Source organism: Mauremys reevesii, linkage group 16, assembly GCF_016161935.1.
Source record: "Mauremys reevesii isolate NIE-2019 linkage group 16, ASM1616193v1, whole genome shotgun sequence".
Classification (NCBI taxonomy): domain Eukaryota; kingdom Metazoa; phylum Chordata; order Testudines; family Geoemydidae; genus Mauremys; species Mauremys reevesii.
The window spans coordinates 14,810,504-14,833,940 of record NC_052638.1 but is presented as its reverse complement, the minus strand read 5'-3'; the positions used below and the strand labels follow the sequence as shown (position 1 = coordinate 14,833,940).

Below are 23,437 nucleotides of genomic sequence, written 5' to 3'. Positions count from 1 at the left end.
GTTTCTTATGTGTTAGGCTTAGACTTGCATGTTTTTGCTTTACTTTGCTTGGTGACTTACTTTGTTCTGTCTGTTATTACTTGAAACAACTTAAATCCTACTTTTTATACTTAATAAAATCAAGTTGTTTATTAGTAAACCCAGAGTAAGTGATTAATACCTGGGGGAGCAAACAGCTGTGCATCTCTCTCTATCAGTGTTATAGAGGGCGGAAAATTTATGAATTTACCCTGTATAAGCTTTATACAGAGTAAAATAGATTTATTTGGGGTTTGGATCCCATTGGGAGCTGGGTGTCTGGAGGCAAGTAACCTGCTGAGCTGTTTTCAGTTTAGTTTGCAGCTTTGGGGCTGTGGACCAGACCTGGGTCTGTGTTGCAGCAGGCTAGCATGTCTGGCTCAACAAGGCAGGGTTCTGGAGTCCCAGGCTGGCAGGGAAAACGAGCTCAGAGGTAATTTCAGCACATCAGGTGACAGTCCCAGGAAGATCTCTGTGACTGAACCCATCACAGCAAGGTCCTAACTTTTAGGTGCCACTTAAATGTAACCGTCACGGGCTCACTTCTGGTCTTGTTCCTTATGTTCCTAAAGCTCATGCGTCAGGGTTTCAGACAGCCATGGAAGAGTCCAGAAAGGGGTTTGCTGCCCCATATATTTTGGGAGGGTTTTTTTTCCCCGTTTTCTAAAAAACATCTCCTTCATCTGAAACATCAGAGATGGCCTGGCTGCAAATGGGACATTGGGCAGGGTGTGGCAGAGCCCTGAGGAAGCATCCAGCATTCTCTATCTATCAAGTGCTTCTAGTGGTTCTTGCTCGCATGTTCAGGATCTAACTGACCGCCATAGGTGGAGTTAGGAAGATATTTCCCCCCAGGCAGTCACCTTAATGGGTTTTCACCTTTTTCTGCAGCGTGTCAGTGTGGGTCACTTGCCAAGATTATCTGGGAATATTTCATGTAATCCTTTCCCTGCCATCGCAGGGGCCTCGAGCATAGGTGCCAACTCCGTGGCTGCTCTGGGGATGGAGCACCCACGGAAAAAAATTGGTGGGTGCCCCAACTCACCTCCGCCGCGAGCGCACCGCATCCTGCTTCTCCTCCTTCCCAGCCCTTGAGCCGCAGCTAATTCGCGGGGCGGGGAGGAGGGGGAATGCCGTGCGCTGAGGGGGGGACTTTGGGGGTGGGGTCAGGGGCGGGGATGGGGTGGAGTCAGGGCAGGGGGGTGCGGGCATCCACCAGCGCCGGAGAAAGTTGGCACCGCTGGCCTCGAGTACTGGTGCACGTTGGTCCCTCCTATTCTGTGCTCTGCCTGGAGCACATAACTGTCCATTCTCCTGAGGAATATAATTCTTTGGTCTCATTTTGGTTGATGGGTTAAGTGTGTGTGTCGCACTGGTGGCCTGTGCTACACAGGAGGTCAGAGTAGATAATTGGGTGGTCCCTTCTAGCCTTTAACTCTACAACATAAATAACTATATTAAGATAGTAATGCTTCCAAAACTGTATCCTTTTTATTTGTCTTCTTTCTGAATGACTATTAACAACTATACCCAACTATCAGAATAAAGAGCCAGCATAGGTAAAGTACACAGACATTGTTGGGTAAGTTTTCAAACCAGCATGTGCACAAACCTAGTTAACAACTTTTCCCCACCTCTGTCTCCTGGGTTCTGTTGCAAAGGCGTGTGCTCTTTTCTGCTCACTTTTACATGTGTGTTAGGCTAGTTGAATTTAAAAATCCCAGGGGATTTTAAAAAAGGGGAACAACACTCGTGTCCTGGCCAATGTTCCCCCTCAATAAAAACAGGTTCTGATGTTTTAAAAGCTTTGAGAAATCTACTGCTGGGCCAATAATGGCCGCTGTGTTTTGTTTCCAGAATGAAATTCTCCTCTCAATTACACCCTGATTCCCATGAAATGAACAGAGTAGCACCAGTGTAAGAGACTAGAATTTGTCTGTCTCTATTTTAAGGTATCTAACTCATCTCTTTGTAAAGCCTGATGGCTGAAATGGAGGAGTCTTGCTATATCTTTCTATGCCTGTTGAAATGAAGAAAGGCAATGTAATAATATGCACAGGGCCTTAAGGTTTTTGTAAAATAATATAGACTGATGTGCATAAGAGAACATAGCATTCATGATTATAAATGGAAGGCAAAAAGACAGCAAAGGACCAGTGTTCTTAAGGACCTGTCTACTCTGCAGATTTTATCACCAAAGCATTAGTTAAAAGGCATGTTTCATTTCTTTTGGTGATGCTTGTTGTGTCAGCAGGGAAACAGACACAGAGCAGACCACAGGTTAGGTAACAATAGGAGCATGTTTATTTAGAAACCACTCAGGGTACGTCTTTACTGCTGAGATTGGCACCACTGGTCTCAGTACTCAGGTTAGCATGGCCCAGGTCTGAGCAGACATGCTGCAAAGCCAGACCCAAGTTATTCTGAAATCACTGGTGCTGTACTCCCCTGTGTATGGTGCTAGGACTTCTGGGATCTATCCCATGGTTCTTTGTGCCACAGGAAGCTGTGCTGCTTTATGCTTTGTTTCCCATTGAGTTGTGGGAGTATTTGTCTGTCTTTCTGGGCACAAATTGCAAGAAGGCATTAGAGGACTATCAGTAAGTATTTGAGTGATTTAGCCTGAGTTCTCATTGCAAAGTGGGTGGTTTACCAGCCTGAGTGAAAGCACAATCCGGGCTCTAACCAACACCCCCAGCTGTGAAAGTATCACCAAGCTCAGGTGCATTTGCAGAGGGAAGGAGGGTTAGGGTAACACCCAAGTAACAGCCTGGGCTAACTCTGCAGTGATAAACTTCAGAGAGAAGGTGATTTCTTGCCTAGCTGATAACTGCCCAGAAGGAACAATCTAAATTTTCAGAGCTAGGGGAAGGGCACACAGAAAATCCACAGAGCAATCAGGCTTTAGAAGAACAGACACTCAAGGAATATACCCAAACGTGACAGTAGTCCTCTTATATTACATATCCCAACCCCTGGCAAGTTCCAGAGCCCACTAAAGTCAAAAGGAGTCTCTCTGTAGACATCAATGGGCATCAGGCCCAATGTGCATTTCAGACATTGTCATTGCAGCCTTCATAATCACATTTAGTCTCCTCTCACACTGTTGTCAAGTTCTATGATTTTAATTGCAAATCTCATAATGTTTGGACTCCTGGAGTCATGTGATTATGTGACAAACCCCGCTACCATTTAAAAAAAATAAAATTGAGTTTGTAGCCTTCAGGTTACAAATAAAAGCTTGCAAACATGAACCTTCAAGGCTAACGCCTCCACAAAGGCAAATAAAAATATGGTATTTATTATATTTTATAGTGTCATGGTTTTCTGGAGCCTGACACATGATTGTTGAACATGTGGGGTTGGCAATACAGCATTTGGTTCTATATTTACCCAAAGGTATTCTTGTGCCTCTCTGAGGTGACCATGAGAAATGTGGCCTCATTTGGTGTGCTTGTGCATTTAGCAGTAAGTGGATTGGAGGAGACAAGTGTGAACATTTGTCAGTCAGTGTTTTTAAATTTTCTCTCTTCTCTGCCTTAGTCTCTTACATTTCTGCTTCTTACTTGGTTATTCTTTTTAAACACACTTACTACTGAGTATATTTATTTTGTTAAAGAGCTCCTAGTGGTAGACCTTGTAGATGTATACAAAGCAAAAATCATATCCCATTGGCAACTGCCCAATGGCACTGGTTGACAGTGCATTTTGACAGTGCTGATGTGGTGGATGCAAAGGGAAATAATAAGATGAATAGAATAATTGTTCAAATCTCCTCCCATTTCATGAGCGTGCTGTTGCACATACTTTGTTCTATTCAACTTGGCATTATACTGCATATTTCCTGCTTAAAAAACAGGGAAAAGGGCTCCTTTTAAACATGTATTTTAAAAAAAAATTCATCCTACAAAATTCAGCAACTTGGTTGGGCCATTTCCTGGAAATGAATGAATGGTTGGAGGTAACGGTACAAAACTCAGTTTAAGCCCATCAACTCTTCCCACATGATCATTAAATTCCACAAAATGCCATGTGCCGTGATATCTATTGTTTAATTAAACTTTAGTTTCTTCACATGATAAAGGTATGTACTGTATACTGAACTTTAGCCAATGTCTCTAAGCTTGAGTTTAACTGTACATGTGTACACACACGCTCGCCTGCCTGCCCAAGCTTTTTTAAAATTTCTCTCCTTTCATAAGAAGAAAAAAAAAAACCTATCTTGTATGAAGGTAACATTGTTAGATGGAGCTTTGAGATATTTTCTTTGTGTTACATAGATACTATGGAGGTAACAATAAATATATGGTACCAAAGAACCACATGAAACATGGCTGCAGAGTGCTGCATTTTGTGAAAGGACATGGAAGTGTTCATATATGTAGATCAGTTTTCTCTAAAGAAATATATTTAGTAGAAGCTATGGAAGTGAGAGTAAAAGATGGAAGAAGAGACCAAGAGAAAGGGATCAAGAAAGGTTATCTTTCCCCCCATTCTCCTCTATTTTGTTCCATTTTCCTGTCAGAAAGAGCGGGGATGAAAGTAAGCAATTTCTTTTTATGTAAGGTTGGTAGTTGTCTTCAGGCTGACAGCCTGGAATAGGGTAGGTGCCTGCTTGTCCTTTCTCCCCAATTTGAGCAATTCTCTAAGTAGGAAAAGCCTGTATGTATGCTAGTTCTTTTTCCCCGCTGTGAAAAAATGTCAGCACTTCAAGGAACCTGACCAGTTTTTTTTCCAGCTTGCCTTACGGTTTTCTGGAATTTTTGCTACTGTACATTTATTTAACGTAACCTTATATATTCAAAAACATGCAGACCTTTGGTTGCTCCTGATTTGCATTGGGGTAAGCAAGATCAGAATCAGCCCCGAGAATTTATTTTGCTTGCAATCATTTTTACCCGGCGTACATTTCCACCCAGGAAGTCGACCTTGCCAGCATCAGATGACAGGATAGTAAACTGCAGCACATGCACTCCCATCATCCCAGCTAGAGAGAAAGTTCTGATCTAGACTGATATAAGCATCATGATCTATTGACAATCTCCTCCAAGTTCACAGAGCGATCTGTTTCTAAATTAAGGTAGCTATAGTATAAATACTTTATTTTTTTGACTGCCATTATATTTTGCCTAGCATTAACCAGACACTGTTACTGTTTTGTGGCTGTGTCACTGCCAGTTAATGAACTTACACATGATCAGCTGGTGCAGAGTGTCACAAGCCAAAACCTCTTCTGCTTATTCACAGTGGCATTGTTTAATATATAAATATAAATAAATAAAATTAATGATTCTTTAATATATCTGTGCTTTGAACTACTTTGCAAAGCTACTGTTATCCACTTACATAAGAAGTTAGGAAAGAGGGGCTTGATCCTTCAGAGCCTTACTCCTAAGAGTAGCCCCATGACTTCAGTAGAACTATCCACTTGGTTAATGGTTTGGAGGATATAGCCCAGACATTGTGTATACAACTCTGGAAACATTTCTCACATTCTCTGCCATCCAGTATATTCAAAAATGCTTTGTAATTGTCATCATTACATATCTTATATTAAAACAGCTATTTTAGAATGCAATTTAGGGCATTATGCATTAACTATAATTTATTATTTAATCCTCCCACAAAGTGGCTACAGCAAAAGGAATTAACATTTTTTGTTGGGTCTCTCAGTTTCATAAACAAACATATTTTTATTTGAGCAAGATGTGTGTACCATGAAAATATTTCAAGGAAAAATAAATTATTCAAATGGACAGCTTTATTGTAGATTATGCTGGGCATTTTTTCTTAGATGTAATTTATATCAGTATCATTTGTTATAACTGATAAAAATACTAAAAGCTTTTAAAAGCGCTAAAAAGATTTACTTTTTTTATTGTCTAGACTTTATGTAAGCCATTGCTAATTAATACTGCCCTTCGTGGTGGCTTTGTAGAAGGCATAATTCAAACAAACCAATTATAAATGATTTTTCAATGTAAACTTTTAACAATGTAGCGCCTAAGGGTTTGCTGAACATAAGAGTACAATTTAGAAAACGTAAGGTTTAACTAAGGTCAGGGATATCTCAGGCATTGATGGATGTAGATGCAAAAAAGTGTCCAACTTCGGAAAGACAATCTTTCCTTCAAGACTAAACAAAATGCTAGTAGTGGTGATAAATAGATACGAAAATATACATGAAAGAAAGAGTCAGAAGGATATTCTGAGGTTCTGCCAAGCAAAATACAACTGAAAAAAGAAGCAACTCTTAATGCCATATGATTTCTTTAGCAGAGGCTCAAGGAAGCCAAACATCCTCCCAGAGTCATACACGGTCTTGGTTTTATGCCTGAACCCAGAACCTCCCCCACCCGCTTTTTCTCTAGATACTAAAGCACAAGTCCTATGTCTTTAGCCTCCTCTACATTCCCCATTGAAAGCAGCTGCGGCCAGACTGGGCACCAGAAAACTCCATTCAATTGGCCCCATTTGAGTTGTGGGTTCTATGAAATCCAGCATTGGACTAGACTGTATGGAATTAACTCTTCCCAATTAAATAATGTAATGACTCACTGATTCTATTTTCTAGTAGTTATCAAATTTCCCCCATCACATTTCCCTCATATGTAATAACTAGCAAACCAGCCTGATTGACAAATGAAGAGTTTGTTTATATAGTGCCTAGTACACTGAGGCCCCAGTCTCCAACTGGAGCCTGTGGATAGAAATTGAAGCCTGTAAGAGAAATAAATAATAATTATCTTAGTTGTTATAGAAACATCTGTTTATGTACTTCGGCTATTGTCGTTATTTTTTCTTTCCTCAAAGCGATGTGGCTTCAGGGATGAAGTCTCCACCCGGCTCCCTTGAGACATTTAATTACATTAATGGGGCGATCAATTATGTTTCTTCTGCTGAACGAGAATTTGAAGAAAACAGATAATAAGAAACTTATGAGTCAACAGTATCCTACCCACTGTGTAATACTGGAAGAAGGCATAGTGGGTGTCTGCGTGCTTAGGGAGAGAGGGCTAGTGCTCACAGTGCAAGCACTGAAGATAAACATATATAAGCTCTCTTTAATAACTAACTCTCCTACTCCTTTTGCTTGTTTGGTTAGCAATCTTGATGATTCTTTCCTCTGGTATCTGACTCTGCTGCTGGTGAGGCATTATGATTTATGATGTCACGGTGGATTATGGCCTCTTGATATAAGCCAGAAGCAGGAGGTGGAAGGGGACAGTATGTTCTGAGACAATGTTTTTTTTTCAAGTGTCTCTTACAAATCTGAAGCCAATTTTTTATATATATTACACACACACACACACACACACACAAAACGGGGTTTAATAATATTCTGTGCTAGATCTAAATCACTGAAAAATATTTAATATTAAAATCAAGGTAGAATTAACAGAACAATCACATACTTTTCTAATTATCAGACATAACACTCTACTGCATTTTAGGTAGCTTATGCATTTGTCATCTGGTTTGCATCTATCATTCCTATTTGGTTATTTCATTCGTATTTGCCCATTGCTATAAAGTTGTTTGGGTGATCCCTATTTTGTAATAGCAGTTGTACTACCTATCTAATGGAGACAGTCAGACCTTTTAAAAAACAACTGTTGCATTGGATTATGTATTACTGCATTGAATTGTAACATGCCACATAGGTTAACATGCTTCAGCATGGTTTGGGATCATATGCAGTGTATCAGACAGAAGAGGAGGAAAAAAAAGTCTCTTTTAGATCAGTCTTCGTATAGTGAAGTATGGCTCTGATGCAACTCTCATTGAAATCAAGGGGTGCTGAATCAGGAGTTATAACAGCAGAGAGGTGCTCCTCCTTTTCTCCTTTTGACGCCATGCACTTGCAGAGGATACTGTCACTTTTGGGGTGACCACTAGAAATGCCTCAACCTCATTCCCTCCAGAGAGCATCTGCTGCAAGACCAACCTGCCTCCTCTTCACTAGCCATTGGGAGCAACTGCAGCAAGGGTTGGCATATCTCCTTTTAGTTGGGCCCATTGGGTATTTCCTACTCCTCCTCTGCTATTGGAGCAGGGGACAAAGTGAAAGTGATAATTCCTTTAGAGTCAGCATTTAACACCTAGCTGTCAAGTGGTAACTGCTGCATTCCAAGGGAAATAGCCCACTGGGACACATTTGCAGTCCAATGAAACTTTGCCATAAGTGGAGTAAAGCTTCAGTGCAAACATATTGACAGAGCCATAAAAGTACCCAGAAGTCATCTACTACAGCAAAGACCCAACCAAGAAAGTAACAGAACGCCACTAGCCGTCACCTTCAGCCCCCAACTAAAACCTCTCCAGCGCATCATCAAGGATCTACAACCTATCCTGAAGGACGATCCATCACTCCCACAGATCTTGGAAGACAGGTCAGTCCTTGCTTACAGACAGCCCAACAACCTGAAGCAAATACTCACCAGCAACCACACACCACACAACAAAAACACTAACCCAGGAACCTATCCTTGCAACAAAGCCCGTTGCCAACTCTGTCCACATATCTATTCAGGGGACACCATCATAGGACCTAATCACATCAGCCACACTATCAGAGGCTCATTCACCTGCACATCTACCAATGTGATATATGCCATCATGTGCCAGCAATGCCCCTCTGCCATGTACATTGGCCAAACCAGACAGTCTCTACGTAAAAGAATAAATGGACACAAATCTGACATCAAGAATTATAACATTCAAAAACCAGTTGGAGAACACTTCAATCTCCCTGGTCACTCGATTACAGACCTAAACGTCACAATATTACAACAAAAAAACCCTTCAAAAAACAGACTCTAACGAGAGACTGCTGAATTGGAATTAATTTGCAAAATGGACATCATTAAATTAAGCTTGAATAAAGACTGGGAGTGGATGGGTCATTACGCAAAGTAAAAATATTTCCCCATGTTTATTCCACCCCCCCCCACACTGTTCCTCACACCTTCCTGTCAACTGCTGCAAATGGACCATTTTGATTATCACTACAAAAAGTTTCTCTCTCTCCTGCTGGTAATAGCTCACCTTAACCGATCACTCTCGTTAGAGTGTGTACGGTAACACCCATTGTTTCATGGTGTGTGTGTGTGTGTGTCTTCCTATTGTATTTTCCACTGCATGCATCCAATGAAGTGGACTGTAGCCTACAAAAGCTTATGATCAAATAAATTTGTTAGTTTCTAAGGTGCCACAAGTACCCCTGTTCTTTTTGCAGATATAGACTAACACGGCTGCTACTCTGAAAACTGCAAATTCAGTGAGTTTGTTGAAGGGTGTTGAATCAATGGGACTGTCACTCGACTGCTGGAGTTTCAGGATCTCCAAGTTCATTATGGATCCTGATCCATAAGCAGGATTTGCAGTTATTTTATTAATGGGAGTCAAGTAAGAATCACTACTAAATAATTAGCGAGGCAGTCTGGCCTAGGGGATAAGGTACTGTACTAGGATTCCTGGGTTCTGTCCTCAGCTCTGACACTGGCCTGGTGGATGACCTTATGCAAGTCACTTTGCTTCTCTGTACCTAATCTCCCCTTGAATGAAATGGGAACAATATCCTTTGAGATCTACTGATGAAATGCCCTGTATAAGAGCGAGGTATTATTATTAAATGAAGCATTTCCCCCCGGAGGTACAGGTAGTTCAGAATTGCACAGAATACATATTTAGTTTGTCTATTTATTTTTGTACATGATAATCTGGGGACATTTGAATAGGGCTTTCCTTTTCTAGTTATTATTTATGTTTGAATTGAAGAAAATTCCTTCCTTTAGAAACATAAAATTTGAGGAAGGGAGCCAAAATAGCAGCTTGTCTTCTGGGCAGCAGGGATTACAGCTGTCAGAAATGTGTTCAACAAAACTATATATCTTTTCAAAATATAATATTTTTCTCTTGGCTGCAATCGTTTATTTTGTTTTTGAAATGATGGAAATAGCCTCCTTTTGAAAGCAAAGTTTTTTGTTTTTGTAAAAGCTAATATCACAGATTGGGGAAAATAAGCAAGTAATTGACCAGGTACGATTGTTAGGGGTAGAAACTAGTTCATATAAAAGATCCCCTTGCTCCTGTACACCCCAAACATTTATTTATGTATTTATTTAAACTGCTAATATTTAGATATGAGGTTTTCATTTCTGGTTTTCAGCTGGTCAGAAAGTGCCAAAATGCAACCAGAAAAATTAGCGCTCCCCCAACCCCAATCCTCCCTGACCGATAAAGAAGATTCATCATTCTCCTATGACCATCACCCTGCCTCCACGGGAATCCCTGCTTCTCTAGTAGGCGGGGTTCCCCACCATCCACTCACTTTGTACTGTCAAATTGGGAAATGCGGCCTTCAATTGTTCCTCCTCACCTTCCAGAATTTTCCAAGGTAGGCTGAGAGCCCACTTCTATGGGAGGAACTTGTTGGTGGCATTCCCTCCAGTCTCCAAGGAGGCATCTTCTAGGAAGGTGGATGGCTTTTCTCCCTTTGATCCTTGGATATTCTGGGGCCAAGATATTCCAGGCTGCACTGGATTAGATCTGAAAATCCATATTCTCAAATTCTAGGTACAGCTCCAGAGTGTTAAAATGTCAATGAAGAGTCAACAGCAGGACTCAGGGTACCATTTAAATTATTACTGTAGAGAAGGGGAGTGGGCAGACCTACTTCCACAAATATTCCTCCCTGGAAACTGGAGGTAGGTTGAGCCTGCCTATTGGCTGGTTTGCCAAGAGCCAAAAAAATGAGTGGAGAATCATCTCTTGAAGATGCCAGATTGGGGACTTGCAGTTTCCATATCCTTCTCCTCACCCTACCACCAAAGACAAAGTATTTGGAGAGTTTGAGTGTTTTAGAGGAAGAGCATCCTCAGGGAAAGGAGGGATGTTGTTTGGGATGAGTGATGGTTGCTCACTTTGGTGAGATGAGTCCCCAGTGGTTTAGATGCTGCACCCATGATCAGAACCTTTGGGAGATGTGCCCATTGCTAATACATGTTCTATGTATTTACATGGCAGCCATTGTACCTTGGAAGCAGAGATTCATAGAAATAGTTAGATGAGAGTGAGGTTTTTGGCACAGATTGTCTCTCAAGTCACTGTGATGTTCATAAGTGAGAAAAAATGGATTTGGCATCGAGACAGGATTTCACCACACTTATGGTTATGAAAATCAGTTATGGCCATGGAGAAAGTCTGTATATTGATTAATAAATTGACCTGATGACTTGTTCCTGCTTTAATATTTTCCTGGCCTTTTACCCAGAATAAAAGTGTCAGTAGGTACCACTTGACTGTGCTAAAATGGCAACAAAAAAGGAATTGCACATTATACAATAACTGCTTCTTTCACCTACAATTTTCCTTCTTTCTTAGGAAAAAAGTTGGACACTTTTCAGCCTGGTACAATAAAGTCATAAAACACCTATACGAAGAATCCTATTCTCTATGAAATCCTTCAGGTTTCTAGAGTTGCATAGAAGGGAAGGGAAAAAAAGCGTCCCCAACTGAAACGACAGAGAGAATTGTAGGTAGGTAGAAAAGGTTGTCCCTGCGGGAATTGGACTAAGACATCTGAACTGCTCCTCTTATAAAAGAAAGAGGCCTTGTGGCCCAGTGTAGAGAGACTCAAACTTTTTCATAACACAGAACACATCTTAGTAGAGACATTGTCTCATGGACACTTCCCCTCCCATACTCACACAGACCTACCTTCCTTCATTTGCCATCACCAAAGATCACTTTTCCATCCATCCCTACCACATATTGTGATAAATTGTTCTCCAAGTCTACTGGAAGTAGGACAAGAAGCAAAATAGGTTCTCTATTAGGAAAAACCTTCTAAACATAAGGGTAGTTCAACTCTGGACTAGGCTGCCAAGTTTATCAATGAAGGTTTTTAGGAACTGGTAGACAAACATCAGTCAGGGATAGTCTAGGTCAGTGTTTCTCAAACTTGGGAAAGCCCCTGGCGGCCAGTATGTCCCTCGGCCTGCGCCGATTCCAGCAGCTCCCATTGGCCCGGAGCAGCGAACTGCGGCCACTGGGAGCCACGATCGGCCTGCAGACGGGGCAGGTAAACAAACCGGCCCGGCCCGCCAGGGGCTTTCCCTACACAAGTGACGACCCCAGTTTGAGAAACACTGGTCTAGGTGTACTTGGTCCAGCCTCAGCATAGGGGGCTGGACTCAATGATTTCTTAAGGTCCCTTCCAATCCTACGTTTCTACGTAACAATATGTTTGGCCACTGCAGAAATTGCTTATATGGCAGGGTAACGTTAGGAAAATAATGCAGTTTAATTGTCTTTTAGTGCAGGTCAGCAGAATTAAAAAAAAAAAATAGAACCAGCAACACTATGTGACTAGCTTGCTCTGTGAAGATCACCATTTGAGAAGCCTGGGTCCAGTGGACATAGCACTGGACTGAAAGCCAGGAAAGTAAGGTTCCATTTCCAGTTCTGCCATTGAATTGCTGTGTGACTCTGGGCAAGACAGTTTCTTTGTGCCTCATTTTCTTCATTTGTAAAATAGGGTATAACAACATTTACCCACTTTGTAGAGCACTAAGATAGCTAGGAATGACAACTGTTATTTAAGTGTTTATTATTAGTATTAGTAACAAAAAGTGCCTCATCTTTAATGAGCCAGAGCGAGCAATACTTCTTTTCGATAAGACATAACGATGAAGCCTCTCCAGTAGCACAGTGCCCCTTATCACCATGCTGGAGCACCGATTCAGTCCTGACTCGGAGGAAAGAGCAATGCTCTCTCAGGCCCTGATCCTGCAAAGATCTATGCAGAGGCTTAAAGTTAAGAATACATTTTTGCAGATTCAGAGCTTTAAATCACTACCACCACCACCACTGCCTGATTCATAGTTTTCTTTGGAGCTCTTCCACTATTGACCAGTCCTGACCCTGTTTAGCTGGAGAAATGCTGGGATCAGAGTCAGAGGTGACATAACTGCTGTGCATTCGATCAAAACGGAGTGAAACTATGTAAAATATAATTACTTTAGACAAAATATGAGCGCAAAACAGGGGCCAAATACCATTTGCATTTACACCACAGAGACTCCAGTGTGACTTCCTAGAACTCAAAGAGTCAGTTCAGCGGAGTCACTGTGGATTTACACTGGTGTCAGAACAGGATTTTATCCATAAGTATATGCTGCCTTTTTTGACGAATTAAAGAAAAAAAACCCCAGAATGCCTATAACATTTTCAACTATGCTGTTCAGTAAGGAGGCAATATAGGCTCTAGTGATTTAGGTGCCAATCCTGCTGGCTGTTCCATGTGGACAGACCTTTGCAGTAAGGTCTATTGGGCTCCAGATAGCCAGAAGTCTCTGAAGCACCTTTCAGGATTGGGGCTTTAGACTATAAACTCTTTGGGGCATGGATTGCAGCTCCTGTGGGTGGACAGCACCTAGCACATTAGAGATGCTACTGGAAACAGGTAAATTAGTAGATTTAATTTTAGTTCCCATGGGATTGTTGAAAGTGGATTGCTATAAATATGGTGGTAAAACTGTAATTTTGTTATATTCAGGACAAGGGTGCCTGGTCATATTGGGATTTTTTGGTGCTAATTACAGTGCCTCCAAGCAATGAGGCAAGAGAACTGCTTTAATATCATTTGCAAGTGGCTTTTGTTTCCTTCAATTGCTATTGTAAGAAAGTGCATTTATAAAAAAACCATTTGGCTGATGAGTTGTATAATTGACATAGTTTAACACCAGCTACAATGTACCAATCAGGAAACTAAAATATGTGCTTCTAAAAACCATGGTTAACAAAGAGCATTGGCACTTTGGTTGCGGCAGCTCTCAGCATCTTACACAATCTGTGATTGCTTTTCTTTTCTGCATTTGGGGAGAGGAGGGCATGTTTATTTTTCTTCTTACTCTATCCCCTTTTGTGCTTGTTCATTTGCTAGGTGCATAAAAGAGAGGAGGTCACTTGTGCACATGGGATAAAGAAGTATTATGAATTCCAAAGTGTTTGCTTCATTGGGGAAAGCACACAGAGCAAGAAAGCCCAAGAACATAACGTGTGAATTTCTAATGAATACTGTGCCAACTGTTCGAGAGTTTTTCCCCCTACCTGTAGCAGTTTTATTCACTTGGGAGAGTACTGCATACAAGATATTCTTTAGTAGTATGCTGGCTGCTATTTAATTTTAATAAATTTAATCCTTTATATCAATGTAATATTCTTTAGACAAGCATTTCCAAGACAGATTAGAACTGAATTTAAGGGGATTAAAAGCTTCTCTTGCTAAAAACAATGTTTCAGATGGCAAATCCACTTATTTATGTCAGTTTCAGTGGAATATGTTTTTGTCTTTCATGTGTTGCTACTGCTTAAAGAAAGGCATGCTTTCACCATGACTACAGCCTTTCTGGCTCTGCTTTACATAGGTGGTAATGTTCTTTTCATTCAGTACAGTAAGCCATTCTGGGAAAGTTTGATGGCTTCCATAACACGGAGAGAGACCATTTTCTTTCTTATGTAGTGAAAACAATAGGTCTAGTATCTTAAAAGTACCACTCCCCATAGTAAATGAGAAAATCCGGGAGAAGTGTAACATGAGACATACAAAGAAAAGTTCTCTGCCATTTTTCCTACTTTACTGTAATAGGAAGGATCTTATTTTCTATGAAATCCTACAGCTTTTGAGAGTTATAGACAAGCAAAGCTTCCACAACTGAAACTACATAAGAAGTTGTAGGTAGGTAGAATAAGGATCTCCACTCTGGAATTGGACTAAGACAACAGAGCTCTACCAAAATGGGAGGTAGTGTGGTCAAGCCCAGGGGTTCTCAAATATTTTCATAACTCAGAGCACATCTTAATAGAAAGATTGTCTCATGGACACTTCTGCTCCCATATATGATATCACAGACCCTTCTGAGTTGCAAACACACAGGCCATTTCTCCTCCTATTTACTATCATGTAACAATACTGTGGCAACTGCAGCAGTTTCTTACACAGAGGGGTAACACCAGGAAAACAATGTAGTTTAGTTGTCTTTTAATGCCACATATCTGTTTAGAGCCATACCAACGCAGAGAAAACAACATAGAACCATTCTAGACTAGTACACTTCCTCCAGAATCTATTAGATTCTAACTTCTTATTTAAACTACTTTTCTTTATATTGCACAGGCAGGTTCTGCTCTAACATCTCATCTATATACAATACTTATGCAATAAGGTCCCAAATTCTACAATAGGGGCTTGAAATCACTTAAACTCCCATCAATCTCAACCCTAAAGGAGATCAGTTAGAGAGGTCTCATAATTAGGGCTGAAAGGATAGTGGGAAAAGATATCCGAATATTCATTCAGTTTTTAAAGTGAATTTCAGTCTGACAGCCTTTGACATTACCTTGCCATGAAACTTTACTATCACAAGTGCCCGAGGAACATGAACTTTAGCTCAAATACTCAAACATTTACCTACAGCAATTTTCACTGACTACAAAATTCCAAGTTTGGAGGGTTGGCTTTGTGTTGGCCCAAGCAATCAGCAGGAATTAGGAAAGGACCCCAGGGAAGAAGGGCCATGCCTTTTTAACCAGGTGGACCTATTTTCCCACAGTTGTTTGGTCAGACAGAGAAAATCATGAACTAGTGCTTACCTTTTCCTCCCTGTGTTACCAGACTGTGGGAGTCTAATTTCAGATAAAGCAAGCAAAGAAACAGAAAGCTGGCTGTAGGAAATGGACCTTACCTTTTAAAGGAGTTTAAGACAGTGCAAAGCAACCTTGAGCTTCTGAAAGCCTAGGGGGAAGGGAAGTATGCCTGTCAATCTCCTCTTAACAAAGCATGCTGGGAAGGGGCAGAGACAGGGGTCTATAATATAGGCTGGTCTACAGTTCATTAAGTGCTCATGGAAATGACCTTAGGGAAAGAAAAGCTATTTAAAGGAGCTTGGAAAAAGAAATGGGTGGGGGGAGGATTTCTTAAACCTGTGGGGGGATGTCTCCTCGAGCTTGAAAATAGCCTATTGTATATTGGAGAAGTCTTTAGGAATTAATATCACTAACTGAAGTGGGGAACTGGACTATATAAATGTTATTATGCCTGCTAATATAATAAACACCTTAGGTGAAATTTTGGCCATAATGAAGTTTTACCTTTGATTTAATGCAAACAAGTTTTCACCCCTTAGATTTTAAGAAATTACTGTTTGTGTTTTATTTTAACCTACAGTCTATGGTGTCCAGAGAATCCTGGCTTGCAGGGGCTAGTGAATTAGTTATGTAAGAGATTAAATCAAGGAACAGACACAATACACTGTCTCTTATGTAACTGATCGATGCAGTGCAAATTTAGGATTACAAATCGTCATGACTGATTTGCAGGCCATGTATTTGGTGAAGAACTATTAAATCTAAGAATTTCATTATCTGTGCAGAAGTTTGTTTTTAAAAAATGAAATTAGGTCAAGGCCATCAAATAAATTCTTCTTTTGGAAGTATTTGCTCAGGTCTATTTATTGCTGACATTCATGTGAGAGGCTTGTGCAATACACCCATTTATTTCTGAGTTGTATTTTACAAATAATTTAATGTTTAATTGTAGGTTAAGCAACTGCAGGAGGGAATCCAACTTTGGTGCATATAAAGTGTGTATTAGTACCTGTGTAGATCATATGTTGTTAAATTTTGTCTTTTCAGGCAACCTCTTCCCTCACCTCACACACTTCTGTTATTTAAGGGAATTTCAAAATGATTCTGTAAGAAAATATTCTGTGAAATATTGTTTATTTAAATGATTTGCAGCGTAATTTACTTTCCCACTAGATAGCTACGTTCAGTTACTTCTTTTGGGCCACTGATATTATAGGATCCGCTGTCTGGTTTCTATCATGGCATTAAAATATTGTTCATGTTACCATCCCAGACATTGCTTCCAAGATTGAATCTCAGAGCATCTGAAAATGCCAGGGGTACATTTTCAAAGCAATGCTCAAGGATTTAGTTGCATGACTCCCATGGATATTCAAAGGGGCTACACAGCAAAAGATTTGTACCAACTCTGAACTATACGAACTTCTATAGTTTTATAGGAAGGGGCTGGTAGACAGAAACTAACCCCAAGCCTAAATGTTTTAAATTCTAAGCCCCAACTTAAAACAGGAAAAAGGGACATTTTAACCTTTTACTAGTCATGGCACTTAGCGAAATTGTAACTGCCAGCAGCATATCTACAATGAAGAAATATATATATGTACGACACTGTGTGTGTGAAATATTGATGGCTTGGTGTGCCATATTAGCATGTAACTTAAATTACACTGATTATAAACTTTTTAACCTATGGATAAAACACACAGAATTCTTATCTGGGAAGAAAAAAACCATTCAAGAATATATAAAGTTTAAGATTAGGGCTGAAATTTCACTGGAAAATGTAGCGCAAAAATATTGCTAATTTTTAATTACATTTTCAATGGCAGAGATTGGGCTGTCAGTGGCTCTTCTAAAATTGTTTTAATTGAAGTTGCATGAAAATCTGGGGAGTTCAGCTTGAGTTCATCTCCCAAACCCATCCTGATTTCATTAAACATCTGATCTTTCTTTACGTGCCAATAAAAAATATTTATTATCAGTATCTGCTTTGTAACTATTTTTTTTTAAAGCATTGTCTCTTCTGTTCATTAAAGCTGAAATCTACTTCTCCCATGTCAAGCCAGAGCCATCAGGCTCTATGTGGCAGAAGCATAAGGTGGACTGGGAGATGAAATCCATCCCCAGATTTGGGTTCAGGATGTGGGGCTGCTGAAAATCCTTTCTGCTCCTTCCCACCATCTAGCCTATGGGCTGGACTAGTAGCTGCAGCCACTCTGCCTTACTCTTTTCATGGTGGAGTCTCTGGATCCACGAAAACAAGCTGCTTGCCCTCTTCACAGTCAACTCTGGGCCAGTAGATCCAGTGAATTCATTAGAAGTACAATGTAAAATGCAGCAGCTTAGGTTATGGCCCAGCATATGCTACTGTGGGGTGTAAGGTGCGCAGAGGATTTTGTGTGCCGCTGTTCTCCCTTCATAGCTCCACTATCGGTCTTAATCACTCTGGAGGGCCTTACACTGGATTGCCACACTGGAGGTGATTTTTTACCCTTAGGTGTTGTCTACATTGGGGGTTTTACCCCCAATTCCAGGCCGAGGGGCAGCCACCAGCATAACTGCAGCACTGTAAACCCTGCGTGTACAAAGGCAAAGTTTCTATTTCCACTGGAGAAGCTCATCCCTTCTGGAAACCAGGCTAAGCTGCAAGTTTTGGTTTGGAACAATTTAGCCTATCTATCCTGAGGGGCTGCACCACTGCAACTATACCGGAATAGCCAAAGATGACTGAAAGGAAAAACATCCCCGATGCACAAAAGGCTTTATCTTCCATTTGGAGGTGTTTTTTTTTAAAATTCAGAAAATAAAAAATTCTAATTTCTTTTAAAATAAACTTTTTATAATCATTCAGAACAAAGAGAGAGGATTCCTGTGATTTCATTGGCAGTTCAGAGTTTCTAGGGGCTGGCTGAGGAAAAAAGAAAATCTGTTTACTTTGTAAAAACTGAGAATCAGTATGAGACTGTATAAGATTAGAACAGTTTTATAAATGGTCTAAATGTACCAGTGTCAATCCTAAAATCCAACTATGCAAAGAAATCATGCCTAAACTTCTGTATCAACTCTAGCTGTAGAAACTTAAGCAATTTTCCAAAGATGATGTGACCATCTCTTATGTTAACTATTAAGTTATACTTGCATCTCACTGTTATGCAACCTTGCTTGAAAACTGTGTGTGTGTGTGTGTGTCTTCTGTTTTGCTGAATCAAATTGCAATGTTTCTGCTCAGAGTCCAGCTGGACTTACCCAGCGTTGTTTCATGTATTTTATATACTCAAAATGCACTAATGACAGTTTATAATATCATTATCTACAGTCAGAGATATTATAACTTCAAGAAATGGAAAGAAAGTGCAGCCATATGTGGAAATGCTTTATTTTGTGCACTTTTAACCCTCAAGATAGTACAGCTGCAAAAGATAGGGACAGCCATTGAGGGGGTGAAAAAAAAATCAAATGTCTGCAAAAGCATTTTGTACATTTCCCTCACTGTTGCCATGAAAGAGAATTGGGTTATTCAGATGGTAAATAACAACCAAGAACTATTTTTTTCATAAAAATTATTTTTGAATAGGATTCAAATGTGTTCCTTATTACATGGTTTGATAATTCAGTGATGCTTTATCCCCCCATAACATATGAGCTGATTTAAACCTTCACTCTAAACAGCCTAGGGGTTATTAGGAACAGTGTGGACTGAGTATGGATTAGGTTTAAAAGTAATAAAAAAGTAGACCTGTTGGTTAGGTGAAAAATTCACTATCAGATTCCTGAGTGCAGCTTTCTTTTCATGTGCAAACTGCATTAAATGAGGCATTTAATTCAACAAATCCATAGTTCTGATCCACCAGAAATAGAGACTGGGTTAGTTCAATTTGTAACAAACGATCTCCATATGATCAAAGTCCTAAGAGCTGATTCCAACATACTGCTTAAATTAGTCTAACACCGAAGTGTTTGGCTCTGGGACAATATTTGGAATGTCTTACCAGAAGAAAAATTCCTTTGCACACATGGTTCTAATATCAGGGAATGCCAACCTTACTTTTTAATGGGCTGACAGGGAGCCTCGGCGCTAACTTTCTGACTCCAAAAAGTTCTTGTGCTGTCACCCGCAAACCAGCTTGGATAATTTTTCCTTGGCTTCCTTATTAAAGACTGAATGAAGGGATTGTGTGGCTTTCTTAATGTCACTTGGTCTGCTTGCCATAAATTCAAGCACTCATGATGAAAGCTCCACTTATATTTCGCTGGGAAATGGAATCAAGGAGAATGCACCCTGGTTCACAATAAATAACTAAGGTTGAGTTATTAAGTGTATTTCATATACCAGGCCCTTATTACATCAGCAGTTTAGATAATGGCTTCTTAAAAAATATTTCTGTACAGAAATATATGAAGAAAGGGTTATACACAGGGGTTCCTATGCTTGGAAATCAAAACAGACAGCTATAGCAATAACTTAAGACTATATTAACAAATATAGAATATTTATATTTTTACATGCTGCTGTCTGTTTAGATTAAACAACTGTAGAAATAAGAACGGTAAACTATTTGCTCCAGCCCTGCCAAAGGCTTCTCAACTGGGATTGTTTGTTTGCTTTGCAGAATGAAGGCTTGAGCTGTTTAGACCGTAGTTCCAATTTTAGAGGGTGCTAATTACTCTCGACTTCTGGACCCATATATTTCTCAGAATCTGAGGGCCTATGAAAATGCCTCACAACTGTCTTGTATGGAAAGCGAAGAGGCCAATGGTCAGGCAAGATGGGTGCTTGGGTGCTTTATATGGCAAGATAGCAGCAATGGAAATTCATGCTTGTCGCTTATTTATTTGAGGATAATGGACCACACTTTCAAAAGGCCTTATCAGAATTTTTCTCTGCAATTTTATATTTTTGAATGGTAACCCCTCAATGTGAAATTGGTCCATATAATTAAACCAGAGAAGTCTATTTTAATTTATATTGTATTACTTTAAATAAAGAATATGCATTATTTCATGCCCGTTAGTTGTACATTAGAACACATTTAATTGGCACAAAACCTGAGACAAACAGAAATGTGCCAATAATGTAATTGTCCCAATTATCAGACTCACACTATATTGGTCGATATTTGCAGTTACTCCATGATTATTTGAAAAATACATAGTTTGGAGCAGTAGACTGTTGGAAAGCTGTACTGAGAGTAGACTGACATTTTTTAGTGCCAGAATAGATCAAGGAAGTGAAGGGCTGGAAGGATGAAACCTGGGAAAATTCATACAAAAACTGCACAGGTAACTATTTTGAACAGGTGGTCAGATATGCCAATTGAACAGACTTTAAGAACAAATTCCAACAGTAATCCATTGTCTAGGGTCATCGACATGCCTTGCGTGGAATCTGTTCCATACAGCTGCTTGAAAAATGAGAAACCACTCTTGAAAAATTTCAGTTATTTTCCCCTCAAAGTGTCCCCCCCCCCAAAAAAATCAAAATCACACAAACACATTTTTCAGTAAACAACAAATTTTGATGCAGTTTGATGATTTTTATAAACCTTTCAAGATCATGGCACTTTTCTTGCATAAAATGAAACATTTCAATAGTGGCAAACAACTTTTTAATGACAAATTCTGTTTTAAAAAACAAAACACCATTTTTAATGGAAAAAATTTTGTTTAAAATGTTTGACTGCAGTTGGCAATTAAGCAAGAGGGCCATTTACCAGGGTGCCAATTAAGGGTAAATCGTGTGCTTGGTTGAAACCTCTGGACTCATTAGTTTGCACAGGAAAAAAATCCTAAATAGACTAATATTCTGCAATTAAAGAGAGTCACATACGCTCATGTGTATCTGGTTGTGACTGTGAAAGGCCTTTCAAGCAGGGCAGGATGCAAGCTACTTCTGCAGGTAGAGCAGTCTATACCAGTCTCTAGATGGTAACAAGGTATGGGGCTGGGCATGCCTTGAGGAATTTATTTAATAGTGGTTTTGTAGGGCATTGATATTTGTTTTAGCTATTAAGTTAAGAGTTTTCTTAGCGAGCACATTAATAGTCACATGATGAAATGGAACCCTCCCTCCATCCCAAATTGACCAAACTGCATGTAAGACATTTTAAAGGACTATAAAGAGAATAACAAAGGCATTGGACTTCTGAACCTCCGTGCCAAATCTGCTGCCTCTAGTGTCCATGCTGGCCAAGAGCAAAGTTTTCTGTGCTGAATGGTGTAGGTGTAACACTTTCAAAAGCTACAGTGGGCTCCAAGGCCAGTTCTGTGACTTCCTATAACATTGCTTGATATGACCATCCCAGCGTCTCCTTTGGCAGCCTGACCTATCTGTCTGGTGGGGGGATGATGGCACTAGGAGGGGAAAAGTTACAATTAGGGAAATGTACTTGTGTATACTAGCACGTGAGTTGTAGTGCACGGACACTATGGAGGGGTTGATAGCAGCTCTATGGTTAAAGTTACATGAGTCTTTTGTACATCTTAAAACATCTCTGGAGCTCAAGTGGGTTGCTTTAGAAAATGCAAAGAGTCAAATATACTCTTCGAGGGAACTGTATATGTTTTCCTATGTTTTGATGAAACAGTTTCATAGGAATGTGTTGCTTTCTATAAATATTTCAATGGAAAAGTGTAGAAAAGAATAATTAAACTTTCTTGTTTGGATCAGGTTAAAACATTTACTTTTAACTTTATTATTTTGTTTTGACATTTAGATTTTATCTAATATTTTATATCATATCATAATGTTTCAACAGTATCAAAAATGAAACAATTTGATGTTTACAAACAGAATTATTTCTGCTCCAGGGTAAATTTCACAATTTTGATTTTTTTTGTTCCAATTTAGAACAAAACCAAATTTCAAACTATTGGAATTTCTATGGAATGGAAATTCTGTTTTCTGACCAGCTCTAATTTACACCTAAGCCCATAAATAAGTACATAAAAGGAGGAGGGAGAAGAATTGTTCTTCTTAACCTCTGAGGATAGGAAAAGAAGCAATGGGCTTAAATTGCAGCAAGGACGGTTTAGGTTGGACATTAGGAAAAACTTCCTAACTGTCAGGATGGTTAAGCACTGGAATAAATTGCCTAGGGAGGTTGTGGAATCTCCATCATTGGAGATTTTTAAGAGCAGGTTAGACAAATACCTGTCCTGCCATGAGTGCAGAGGACTGGACTAGATGACCTCTCGAGCTCTCTTCCAGTCCTATGATTTTATGATTCTTTGATAAGAACAGCCATTCTAGAGCAGACCAATGGTCCATCTAGCCCTGCATCCTGTCTTCTGATAGTGGCCAATGCCAGGTGTGTCAGAGGGAATGAAGAGAACAAGCAATCATCGACTGATCCTGTGTTCCACTCCCAGCTTCTAGCAGTCAGAGGCTAGGGACATCTAGAGCATGAGGTTGCATCCCTGATCGTCTTGGCTAATAGCCATTGATGAATCTATCCTCCATGAGCTTATCTAATTATTTTGTGAACCTCATTATAGTTTTGACCTTCACAATATCCCCTGGCAATGAGTTCCACAGATTGACTGTGTGTTGAAGAAGTACTTCCTTTTGTTTGTTTTAAACCTGCTGCTTATTCATTTCATTGAGTAACCCCCTGGTTCTTGTGTTATGTGAAGGAGTCACTAACATTTTTCATTCACTTTCTCCGTACCATTTATGATTTTATAGACCTCTATCATATCCCTCCTTAGTTGTCTCTTTTCCAAAGATGAAAAGTTCCAGTCTTCTTAATTTCTCCTGTTCCATACCCTT

General features: G+C 39.8%; 1 long non-coding RNA gene across 1 annotated transcript in view; it reads right to left on the bottom strand.

The window, feature by feature from the left end:
* Positions 1 to 15,887, bottom strand: part of LOC120384659 — an 83,825-nt gene extending 67,938 nt beyond the window's left edge. The window contains exon 1 of the long non-coding RNA XR_005589019.1: positions 15,768 to 15,887. This is a non-coding gene — a long non-coding RNA (uncharacterized LOC120384659). The remainder of the gene's footprint in view (positions 1 to 15,767) is intronic.
* Positions 15,888 to 23,437: the final 7,550 nt, after the last annotated feature.